This window comes from Arvicanthis niloticus, chromosome X (assembly GCF_011762505.2).
Source record: "Arvicanthis niloticus isolate mArvNil1 chromosome X, mArvNil1.pat.X, whole genome shotgun sequence".
In the NCBI taxonomy this organism is placed as follows: domain Eukaryota; kingdom Metazoa; phylum Chordata; class Mammalia; order Rodentia; family Muridae; genus Arvicanthis; species Arvicanthis niloticus.
Genome location: NC_047679.1, coordinates 5836620 through 5849499, shown reverse-complemented (window position 1 = coordinate 5849499; position 12880 = coordinate 5836620). Strand labels below are relative to the sequence as shown.

The 12880-nt window shown below is 37.7% G+C and overlaps 1 pseudogene across 1 annotated transcript in view; it reads left to right on the top strand.

Annotated features, from left to right (window-relative positions):
• The first annotated feature begins 5074 nt into the window (after positions 1 to 5074).
• The window catches only part of LOC143435468 (phosphoglycerate mutase 1 pseudogene), a 33426-nt pseudogene continuing 25620 nt past the window's right edge, over positions 5075 to 12880 (top strand). Inside the window, exon 1 of the transcript XR_013105802.1 lies at positions 5075 to 5143. The product of XR_013105802.1 is annotated as a phosphoglycerate mutase 1 pseudogene (transcript). The remainder of the gene's footprint in view (positions 5144 to 12880) is intronic.

Here is a 12880-nt window from a genome sequence, read left to right as displayed (position 1 = left end):
CTTCTTTAAAATGATTGTAACATCTGATCACATTTCATTATTTCTAATGTCCCATCATCTCTGGCCTGGATGATTTCATTTGCACATTACATAATTTCTGTAGCTTCCATTTTGTCCGCCCCACTCCAAACCATCAGCTCTCAGTGCATTAGCCTTGATGATACTTTGGAAATTTATCTCATCATGTCATTCTTCAGTTGAAAATTCTCTCAGTGTGTCCCACCCTACTTAAAAGCAATGTTCGGTTCCTCACTATGGCAGTCTAAAATATGTCCCCAATGGACTCCTTTACACATTCTATGAGGACACTTCAACTTCTTTTAGAGATTTTCTTTGAAAATTCTACCTTCATTCTGGGGCTGGATTTTGGAGTCCTTGTTGTTGCTGCTCCTGATTCACTCTAAAATAGCATCCCCAATTTGCATCTTATCACTCTCTATTGCTCCTACACAGCTTTGTTTTATCATGGCATCCATTATGATTTTCTGCCCCTCCTCTGCCTAGCACATAAGTTTCATGGAAGCAGGAGCTTTCTTATGTTCATTGAGGTAATTATATCCTCTAGAATAGTACCTGGACACTAAGAATGCTTGAAAGGGCATAGATAATCATTATTTCATATTTACCTAGAGTTACATAATCCATATAAGTTTATGTATACATATATTAAATGAAGTTACCTGCATTGGGGTACTAATACTCTCCCCCCCCCCAAGAGCCACAGCCTATCAACAATACCCTAGTAGTAAGCATTAGAAACTCCCTTGAAGTTGTTGGTTAGGGGAGTCCAAATGACTGATAAAACAATATGGGCTACTGCTATTGACCTTGGTGGCCTTGCAGAAGCTGAAAGGAAGTCCCTGTTGTGTAAAAATTTGAACGTGCGTTTCAAAGGATTAGAACTGACTAGAGAGAGAGAGAGTTTCCTCTCTGGGACTAGTTTGCATAGTACTAGAAGATGCTATGGAAGGTGCTAAGGAAGAAAAGCAATCATTAATTGTGCCCCAGATGTGACACCACTGGAGCACAATAATGACCAACATAGCAAGATTTCCCTAAAGGTGCAATAGTGGCACTAACATCTGTAAGGAATCAACATCTGCCTGACTGAACTTGAGGACCACTCAACAGGAAGGAAATCATAACTGGTACTAGAAACCTAGCCAACTCGCAATGGCTAGAGAGGCCATAGACAGAGAGGAGAACTTATTACTGTCCTGTTCCTAACCCAATATATTTTCTGTTTCCTAAATAGTTATCCTCCTACCCACACGTAAGTGCAGATATCACTCCTCATCATAGAAACTTCTTTTACTTATTTATTTATTTATTTATTTATTTATGCAGCACGTGGAGACCACTATGAAAAACCAAAACTTGTCAAAATACAGAGAACACCTGACCATGGTGGCACAGTCACAGTTCAAACATCTACAACATACATCCTGTATCTAAGGCCTGGGAAACTTTGCAAAAGACTGGGGTGGAAAGATTGTAAGAGCCAAGAGAATCAGAAAGTCTACTGGGAGATGATGCTATGACTGCAAAGCTATACCATTGAAATCACAACAACATTGCTGCCTAAGAATACCTGAACAATTCTAGAAACAGTTAGCATTTCAAAGTAGATGGAACAAATTTCATAGGACTTCATTCTTCCATAAAAAGTTACAACCAATTAACAACTGGGGGAGAGGAAAAATTAGTATGCTCCAGGGATGAGGCTCTTGCTGTGTTGTTATCTGATACCAAACGATCATCCTAAAAAAATGAATTTAAGAGATTGTACGTACACACACACACACACACACAAGCACATGCACGTGCATGCACACGCACACACACATGGGGTGGGGCATAATTAAAGAAAATGAGATCATGAATTTGAGAGAAAAAGCAGGGAAAATGGGAGGAGAAGAAGAGAGGGAGAAACAATGCAAGTATACTTTAATAAAATTATAAAGGAATAGTATCTGGCACCTAGTAGGCACATACTTATTTGTCAAACAAATTTATATGTAACATAATTTTTATACCCTCAACATGCAGAACTTTTCAAGACATTTCTTAGAATAATAGTATTCAGTATCTTCTAACCATGTTATTTAACTATACACCAACGTGAGACAGATACCTGTTTCAGATCTGATATGAAGATGTCATTGTTCATTCTTATTAGGGGAAAAATCTACAAAAGTTGGAAATCAGCAGTTATTTTTTGATTCAATTACAGAACTGAGGCTTTAGAGCAAAATGCTACCCTTGAATGTGGAAATACAGGCGCATCTAGAGTGACAGTTGAGCTATGCTTACCTGGAGCAGAAGCCTCTGAAGAGACAAATTGTTAGAACCACGTACACAACAATTTTTAGAATTTAATGAGGCTAAATGTGGAGCAGCATAAGAGACTCATGGAAGGACAGCATTCAGAGGGGTCTACCTCTAGGAATGCATCAGATTTCCTGGTAAAGACTGTAGAGATCTCTGGGTGGTTGGGTTGAGGCATGGGACATACAATCACTCTGAAGTCCTCCCCAACCCTTCTTTATGAGTAAGGCCTAGTGACCCAAAGCAAAACCTTTCCAAAGTATTATCTCAGCTAGTGAAAGTGTATTTTTTCTACTTTAGCCAGTCCCATAGACTAGAGGCTGTCTCATATGGGGGTTGGGGAAGCAAAAGTAGAAGAGGATGGATCAAGGTTTACCATTTCATCAATGTGCCTTGCTCACATACCATCATACCAGTCAGGCACCAGTTATAGTTAATAATGGCCTATATCTGAAAGAGCTGCGAGATCCAGATTCCTTCTCAGAAGTACTCTGCAATGCATAAAGTTAAGAGAGGAGAAAAGGCAAGGCTTTGGAGGATTTTGAAGTCTTGGCAAATATTGCTATGTCAAATTCTAGATACAAACTTTCAATCAAATTAGCTGTTTCCTCAAACTAGGGGCTTATTTATCTCCATTCCAATTTCCCAATTTAACATACACACACACACACACACACACACACACACATATATATATATGCATGTGTATGTGTATAGGTGTGTATGTTTATATATATGTATGGAAGATGCTATGGAGGAAAGCAACAGTTAATTGTGCCCCAGATGTGATACTTCTGAAGCACAATAAAGACCAACATAGCAAGATTTCCCTAAACGTGCAAAAGTGGCACTAACATCTGTAAGGAATCAACATGTCTGACTGAATTTGAGGACCACTCAACAGGAGGGTCCATATATACACATATACACCTACACACCTACACACATATACATACATACACACACAACACACACATGTATATGTATATGTATCATGAGCTTCTGTATACTATGGGCATGCAGATGACCAAAATATACTACACTGGAATTCTAGTAAAAGACAGTCATAGCTTACTGTGTAATTGGGGTGCTGGGAATGGAATATAGGTCTTTTACAAAGCAATAGGTGCTCTTAACTGCTGAGTTAAGTCCCAATATTCTGATTTTTAACAGCCATTGACAAGGAAATTCTGAAGAGCAAAAGCCATCACTGAAATAGACTTTAGCTATGGAATTTTTGGTTAGTGAATTAAAATGATTGGTTAACAAAAGAAGACGTACAAATGTCCAAAGTACACATGAGAAACTGCTGAACATCACAGATGATCAGAAAAATGGAAATCAGAAATTACTTTGAGACAGCATCTCAGCCCATTAAGAGGCTCTATTATCAAAAAGATGATAAAAATACTGATTGTAGATATAGAGAAAAGGGAACCTTTTGCATTGCTGGTAAGAAAGTTAATGTAGTCATTACAGAAAACTGCATGTATGTTCCTGAAACAGCCAAGATTAGAATCACTATAAGATCTAGCCATCTTACTTAGGTATATTTACCCAAAACATTTTGAAATCATTATGATGAGATGTCTGAACTTCCATATTCACTGCAGCACTATTCACCATAGCCAATAGGTGTCCATCATCACATGAAAGGATAAAGGAAATGTGATATGCCTATACCAGGAAATACTATTCTAGCCTTTAAAAATGAAATGTGATCATTTGTAACAATATGTATGGAACTGAAGGACAATATGCTAAGACAAATAAGTCTGATACACAGATGATAATTATATATGTTCTACCTTATATGTTGAATTTAAAACAACTGAAACTCAAAGAAGCAGAGTGGCTTGTTGGTTGTGGGAAGGTGATAAGGAGAAGAAACAAAGCCTACATTAGAAAGATCATTTGTTTGTTTGAAATATAGTCTACAGTGTAATGAGTATGCTAAACAATAAAGTATATTTAAAAACACGAAGTCCATTTCTAATGTTCTCCCCATACAAATAAGTATTTGAGATGATGGATTTATTTTAATTAGCACGATTTAATTTTTTCCACATTGGGTTGATACATCATAAAATCACTTTGTACACCATAAGTAGATGCTGCAATTTGTCAACTTATGATAAACAACAACAACAAAACTTAAAAATAACAGTATGCCAATATTGGTTCATTAGTTGTGACAAATGTGTGCTGTTAATGTATGATTCCAATAATAGGGGAAACTGAGTGTAGCATACATGAGTACTCTTTGCACTAGAGTCCCATTTTTCTGCAATGAAGAAACAATTTTAAATAAAAAGAGTTCTATTAAACTGCAGTGCTAAAATAAAATATTCAATTACTTTAGATAGGAGACCTTTATTTTTGAGCTCAGCAGAGTATGCTCAGGCATCTATCTACTGCTGGGGCCAGCAATTGGTAATTCAATGGACTGACATTCTTCACTAAAGCCTAGATTTTATCAGCAAAGTCTCCCCATTTTGGTCTCCTGCCTTTATTAGCATTTGCAACTCTCTCAATTTAGCATCGTTTGCAATGTCATTACCATGCTGGTTATTTCCTCTTCCAGATCATTAAGTTAAAATAGACCATCTCCGACACCACACCCTGTGGCAGTTGTGAGACCTTGTCCTCAAATGGCTGCAGAGCCTGTGAAGTTAGAAACTGGCTAAATAATAATTATCTGCAAATGGCAATTTCCTAACTTAATTGGTTGAATTTCATTCTGCAGGTGGTGATATTAAAGCAAACACTTCCCTGCTGTCCAAACAGATACACTGTGCTGCTGATTTCTGGCAAGGTAACCAAGGGAGCCTGTTGTGGGATATTATTTGTCGCTCTCCAGGGTTAATTGTTTATATTTATGAAAGCAGATCATTATCAAATCAGTATTTCCATGATTCTTCTTTATCATTTTGTGCTACTATCCTGTATGTGGTAGGTTTTAAGTTCCCCTGAAGTAGACACTAAACCAGATGTCAATCATCAACTATAAAAGGTCTTTGGCAGATATGGTGACATAAAAGTAATTTATTAGACATCAAACTTCAACTTTTGAATTTTGATATTTTGGGGAGCTAGCATTTGGCTGTGGATCATCTTGTGTCCTGGTGCCACCAGGCAGAGAGTGACAGTGAGTTATGGTCACAGCTAGTCCTGCAGTCAGGAGAAAAGAACTCTACAGTATGTTGTGTCACTAAAGTCAAAAGTTAGCATTTGGGGGTCACAATAGTTTCTGTTTATGGTAGATAGTCAGGGCATAATCTTATAATAAATGGAGGAACATTTAGACATTTTACACCTCAACTCATTACCCATGTGGAAAAGCAACTTGTCCATTAACCCATGATGCGAATATCCTTGCAATCTGGACTCAGCTCAAGAAACAAGATGACCAGCACCCACAATACTCCCTCTACTGTCTTGCCTTCCTTTTGACCTCAAAGAATATCAACTGACATCCCTTAGTCTACGTATTGTGTGTTTTAATAGAACAATTAAAGAAGACCCTGTGTACATTTTAGAATCTGGGTTTTTGTTGTGTTTTTGTTTGCTTTCTTGGCACAATACTAGTGATATTTATCTAGTAGTTGCATACAGTTTTAGGCAACTTGTTCTCACTAATGTTCAGCATTCGCCGTGACGTGCATCAGTGTATTGCTATTTGTTTATATATTCATCTAGTGGTGTTTATTTGTCCTTTTTCTAGTTTGGAAGTTTAGGAATAGTCCATCTATTTAACATTCTAATGAATATGCCTCTTTTGGTGACCATGTGAATGTATTGGGTAGGCATTGTTTACCTTTAATAGATCCCAATTAAAAACATCTATTATTAAGTACATGGAAATTAAATCCTGATAAACTTAGCCTAGAATTTTACTTCTACTATACTAGGAACTTGAACAAGCTCCTCAAACTCTCAGAGCCTCATCTTTTAAAAATCTGTCAAGTGGGCATTCAAATAGGGCTGTTGCATTTCAGAATAAAAGAAATAATTATATTCAAACTTTCTGACAATGTTTGACACATAGCAAGTAGTCATTTAATATCAGCTATTGTTATTTTTAATATTATGTATTCAGCATTATTTTATTCCCTGTCATAGATGAAACAAACACATTATTCAAAGCAGTGTTTTAACTTGTTAAGGTTCTGAAAAAATGTGCACCGACCCCATAAATATTATTCGGAAGACCTTTGTGCTGAGCTGCACCTCTGGTATTGTTTCTTGAACCCTCAAATTCTTAGCACAAATGACATGCTTGCAGTTAAGCTAACCCTATGACATTGGCTGCCATAGAGGCCAAGCAGAAAACACAAGGACAAGTGTTAATTTCTTTATTAGGTTCTTTGGAAAGAACTGAAGGGCTATTTCATACCTGAGACTCATTGCAAAATTTATATCCAGTTTGAACTCTTTGTCTACTCTAGAGTATTTGGGACAGATCTTTATTATTAAAAATATATTTCATATCATTATCCAAATACTATTCAGTTCATGTTGAAAATAAAATATCAAATGTGATATTTTAGACAAAAAAAAAAAGACAAAAAAATTAGGTCATTTCTCCTTTCCATGACAATAAGTCCTGCTTTCTGTAGAAATATTAAGGCAAGTGAGAACTATCCAGAAGGAAATATTTGTAGTCCTATTTGCTTGGGGGGTTCTAAGTATGCTTTTCCTTCTTACATAATTTTCACTACAAAAATACAGCAAAATTTCTGAGACATAGAAAATCCGAATGAAAGCATCAAATGAGAAATCCTATGTGATGTCATCATTCTGAGATGTCCCAGGGTTTTTCTTTTTCTCCTTCCTTCATTCTATCCATCCACTTTGAACAACTCTAAACAGCACATGACTGTTTACCAAAATGAAATTGCAGAGCTCTATCTCATAATATTAAGTGAATTGTAGATGAACAACATCAAATGTTAAGGACAAAAAAATTCCAAATGGACAGAGGCTGGTGCTCTTTTGTTCCTCCCCCTAATCCCCACCTCTGTGCTGAGTCAGGTAGGCCTATGGCAGGGAGATGGAAAAACAACAAGCAACTAAGGGTGTTAAACAGGGTGTGCTTGAGAGCACCTAGAAGGGAAATTCTTCCCATGGATCTTACTATTGTTTATCCCTTGGTTCTAAAATGATGGCAATAGGAACAGGAATGGAAAGCCAGGAACTCATGCACGGTGATACTCTCAGCTGAGAACCCCAGCTGACTGCTTCACTTTCACCAGTTAATTGTGAAGCTTTGTAAGCCCCCAGTTTGAATATGTTGCCTTTGTTCTCTAGGTCAGGCTTTTCCCAGCTGGCTCTACTGGATCTTCTGAGCTCCTGGTTTGGTGATGTTTTGCTGCTTCTATCTCTCTGCTACTTGTTACTTGCTCCATTGCTTTCTGCATACTTAATAAGCTCACTCATTCAAAACCAAAAGGATGGATGGCTACTGTAGATTATTCTACAGGCAGTACAGAGCAGGGCCCTAACTTGATTTTCTCCTCATAGTATATTTTCCAATCTTCCCCTGCACTAAGCAAAACATTTAATTCCTATTGGCCTATGATTCCTTCTTCATCACATTTAAAGATACACTACATAGTGAGATTACTTTACAGTTATTATCTCTTTGTCTCCAGTGCTTTGTCTATTTATTGGGCATATATATCTACTAGATCCCAGACCAAGGGGCAGACTCCGAAATGCACAATGCTAAACTTGGTAACCATCTTAAACTCCAGAACAAGAACCATCCCCTTGTAAATGTGTTACTGTTCGATTGACTCCACTTCCAGTCCATTTTATTACTCACAAATTTCTTTCTTGCTTCCCACTCCACATGTGCTAAACATCCTGTTAATTTGGAGGTCTTTAGATGAGAGGAAACAAGTCTTTTCCCCTTCACTACTTCATGGTGTGTTTGCCAGGGCTGGATGGAACTGTGTGGCTCATGAAAAACATCAGTGGAAAAGAGCTGGCACTCATTTCTGAATACCTTGTCTTAGCAAAACCTGACTCTCCTTTGCTATGGCAAATAAGAATTTTAAATCAGAACCAGTCTGGTTTTGAATAGTTACTATGTGTTTGTGTGATGTTAACAGCCTTCTAAATGTATCTGTAGTTCTTGGAGCCTCAGTTTTTGCATCTTTAAAGTAGAGTTAACAGTACTGGCCTTACCAGCAGAATCTTTGAGGGCAACAATAGGGTAGGAAACCTTGTATAAACTGTAAAACATAAAGAAGCCAGAAAGTATGACTGCTAATTTTAGGCAAACTAAAGTACAAATAACCTGAAAGCCAGAGCCATATCATGCTGCATTTGTGACTCCCCCTTTGCCGAGCACAGCATGTACTTACTACTTACCCTGAGAAGAAGTCCTTTATAAATACTTATTGAGTACATACAAAACTTCCCCCACTCAGATACATGCTGTTCTAATATAGCCTAATGGAAACACCCCCTGACCAGAAAACTCTAAGCAAATAACTCATTATTTGCTATGGATTTTGGTTGTCTTTGTAGCTTATATAAGTATCATGATACTCACAGTTTGGGAACTGTCTTAAATACTGTTTAAAAAAACTAGAAAAGATCTATAAGCAAACACATTAATCCTGTAATATTCGAGAATGATACATTCTGAAATCCTCACAAAGTTCCAAATTTATAAATACTATTGTGAAAGAAAATGGAGTGATTAAGGTTAATGCTTTTTAGAGTGCAGCAGAGAGACTGTGAGGGGGATTACGCCTCTTTCTTGCTAAAGATGGAAGCATAAAATGTTCTAATCGACTTGGAAAAATAATGGAAGTCCACATCTCTTAGCCAAGGAGACTGATTAGCTACCCTAAATGATGAACTGATCATAACGTGTTTACATTTTGGAATTCCTGTCTTTGTAATAGACAGCTTCTGAAAAGAATGCTTTCTGAGAGTCTCTGATTAAAAACTTTTGTCAAGTTGGAGAGATGGCACAGCAGATAAGAATACTCATTCCTCTATAGAGGAGTGAATTCAGTTCCCAACACCCATGTAGTATGACGCACAACCAGTCTGACTCTAGTTCCAGGAGATGCAATACTTCTGACCTCTGTGGTCTCTTGCATGCTTGTGGTACAAAGAAATACTCAGGCATATATACTCAGATTATGTATATGTATATGATGTATTATGTATATGATGTATTTGGATTCTGAAATTTTTCTGCCATTGACTTTCCTAACCTATATAGAGATAGCCCAATTTAATATGCATGGATTACAATTCTTTTTTATTATTTATTTTTATTGAATATTGATATCCCCTTTAACCATTTCCACTCCCCAGAAACCTCCTATCTCACCCCCTCCTCCTTTTTGCTTTTATACCATTTTAATTACATGCAAATATTAAAGTCAGGTCTAGGTTGAGGAACTAGCAATACAATAGATGCAAATAGTCAAGGAACAAGCAAGACAATAAACACAAACAGTCAAAGAACAAGCAAGGCAATAAACAAAGTTCCCTGAACACTCCTGTGATCACTGTTTCTAAGAGCTTATCAGGATGACCAAAATACCTGAGCCTACTTCCCTGTTCTAGCCCAAAGTCATTTTCATGTCTGAAGCCTACTTCCTTGTTCTAGCCTAAAATTTAGATTCTGCCTGAAATTACTTCCTTGTTCTAGCCTAATATTTAGGTTCCTGCCTGAAATTACTTCTTTGTTGTAGCCTAATGTCAGATTTCTGCCTGGAGCCCACTTCCTTGTCCTTGGCCAATGTCATATTCCTGCCAAGCAGCCCATTTCCTTATCCTCGGCCAATGTCAGATTCTTGCCCAGCAGACCCAAAAGCTGTCTGCATCTCCCCGTTTTTTATTTCATTAACAAGACTGAGCCTGTCTTAGGTCATTCTGACAAGAATGCCTTCCTTATCCATCGTGGAATACATATTATCAAAAGCAATGCACTTCTGTCTTAGGTTGGTAAGACTGTGCAGAATCTTGCCTATCCTTGGCTTGCCGAGGACTGGTAAGATTCTGCACAGTTAAATTGATAACACTATCTGGGGGTCCATTTTCAGGTTCAAACCATGTATTTTAGCTGCCAACATATTGATGTTATTAAAGACAAGCTTTAACATGATGGGCAGGAATAGAAGTATTCCCAGGACAAAAAGGACTAGCATGATCAAGCTATATATGCCATTCTTGAAGCTTGACCAAAATGAAAATACTGATCTCAGGCCATAAGTAATTCTATCAGCAGCATCTGCTGCATCAATGCTCAGCAGAACATCATTCTTTAAATTCATAATGTCACTATACAAAGTTAAAACATCCAGAGAGGTGTTAGAGTTATGCCAATTACCCACCAAGTGTCTTTAAACTTTTTCCTAAATATAATGACTATCATTGTAAATTTTAGAAGCAACATAATTCCAGTGGCATTTGGCATGACACTCGAGATGGCGTTTTACTCTTAAACTCTGAACCTCCTTCCAATAATTTGAATAGGATAAAGAGCATCGATCTGTTGTTCCAAATGCAACACTCTTGTATACTTAACATGTTAGTAACATTTTTTGCTAAATGATTAACAAAGGTAGCTGTCCTAACTTCTTGTGTCAAAGCAATTGCAGAAGCAGTGGTGCTAACAATTAATGTAATTAAACCTGTTATACCAGCAATAATCAAGCCTACTACTCTCTTGCTTCTGCTTAAAGCCTGACTCTCTTCTTCTAGTACTTGCAAGCTTTTTTCAGAATACCAAGGTTCTGTAATACTCAGGCCAATAAAACAAAAGCTGGTTGATAGACCTCTGTAACTGACATGCTGGGTTTCAAAACAAATACAATTAGAAGGTATACAATCAATGCAACTTACATTAAATACTGTAGAAGAAACAAAAGTATTTTTAACTTGACAATTAAAAGAGCCTTAACACATGTACTAACACATGTTTGAAATCCAGATCCTGTCCCAACTTTATCTCTTGCTAACATAACATCATAGAGAACTGCAGCTAACTTCCATATATGTCTCTGAAAATGTCCAGAACCAGACTTCCAAATGAAGACTGTTATTTCCAATATTATATTGATTTCTAGACCAGTAGATGATTGAGTCTGAATATCTGGTCACATTTAAGAAATATACAAGAGTCATTAATTATAATTTCTCTTTTTGATTCTCTGTCCCCCAAAGTCTAAAAACTTAAGGCAAGGCAGCTTGTCCCATCTGGGATATAGGAAAGCAAAGGTGGGTCAGGAACAGATATCCAATACAGCTTCGAAGTTGCCATTGTCAGGGCACTCAGCAAGCTCACAGGTCAGTATCATTCTTTGTCTCAGCAACAGCATCTCTCACCATTTGCTCCGGCAGCCAACATGCTCCTTCAGCATCCTGCAGAAAAAACAAAAACATGACCTCTTCTCCATATTAAATACCTTATTGGGATCATGCCATATGCCAGTAAGTGGATCCTTCTCTTTCAACTAGACATAAGTATGACTAGTTGTAGAGTGCCATAGACACTCAGCAGAAAATTCCTTAGAATCCAAGTTTTTTTTTAAAAAAAAAATTAAATAAAAATATGATTTAAATGAATTTGTGGTAAACGGTGATATACCTCCCCTTTTTTAGTTTATGAAGATATTATTTTAAAGTTCCATGGGCCCCTTCCACAGTCCTTTGTCTTTGAGGATTATAAGGAATTCCAGTAATGTGGGTAATATTAACTTGTTGGCAATAAGTCTTGAATTTTATACTGCAATAGCCAGTTCAATTATCTGTTTATGTTCTTATTGGATAATTTATTTATCTACATTTCCAATGTTATCACCTTTCCCCATTCCCTGCCAAAGAAACCCTTTATCTCATCCTCCCTCCTTCTGCTTCGATGAAGGTGTGCCCCCCACCCACCCACTCCCGCTTCCACTCCCTCTAATTCCCCCACATTGGGGAATCTACCCTTCTAGGGACCCTCCTCTCCCACAGATCCCTGACAAGGTCATCCTCCAGTACATATACAGCTGGAGACATGGCCCTCCTTGTGTGTTCCCAGGCTGGCTCTTTAGACCCTGGGAGCTCTGGTTGGTTGGTATTGTTGCTCTCCCCATGGGGCCGCAAATCACTTCAACTCCTTCAGTCTTCTCTCTAACTCCTCCATTGGGGACCCCATGATCAGTTCAATAGTTAGCAGTGAGCATGCACCTCTGTACATGTCAGGCTCTGGCAGAACATCTCAGGAGACAGCTATATCAGGCTCCTGTCAGCATGCACTTCCTGGCATCCACGATGGTGTTTGCATTTGGTGATTGTACATGGAATGGAAACACAGGTTGGGCAGTCTCTAGATGGTCCCTGCTCCAGTCTCTGCTCCACATTTTGTCTTCATAATTGCTCCTGTAGCAATTTTGTTACTACTTCTAAGAAGGACCAAAGCACCCACACTTTGATCTTTCTTCTTGAGCTTCATGTGGTCTGTGAGTTGTATTTTGGGTATTGTGAGCTTTTGTGCTAATATCCACTATTAGTGAGTGCATACCATGTGTGTTCT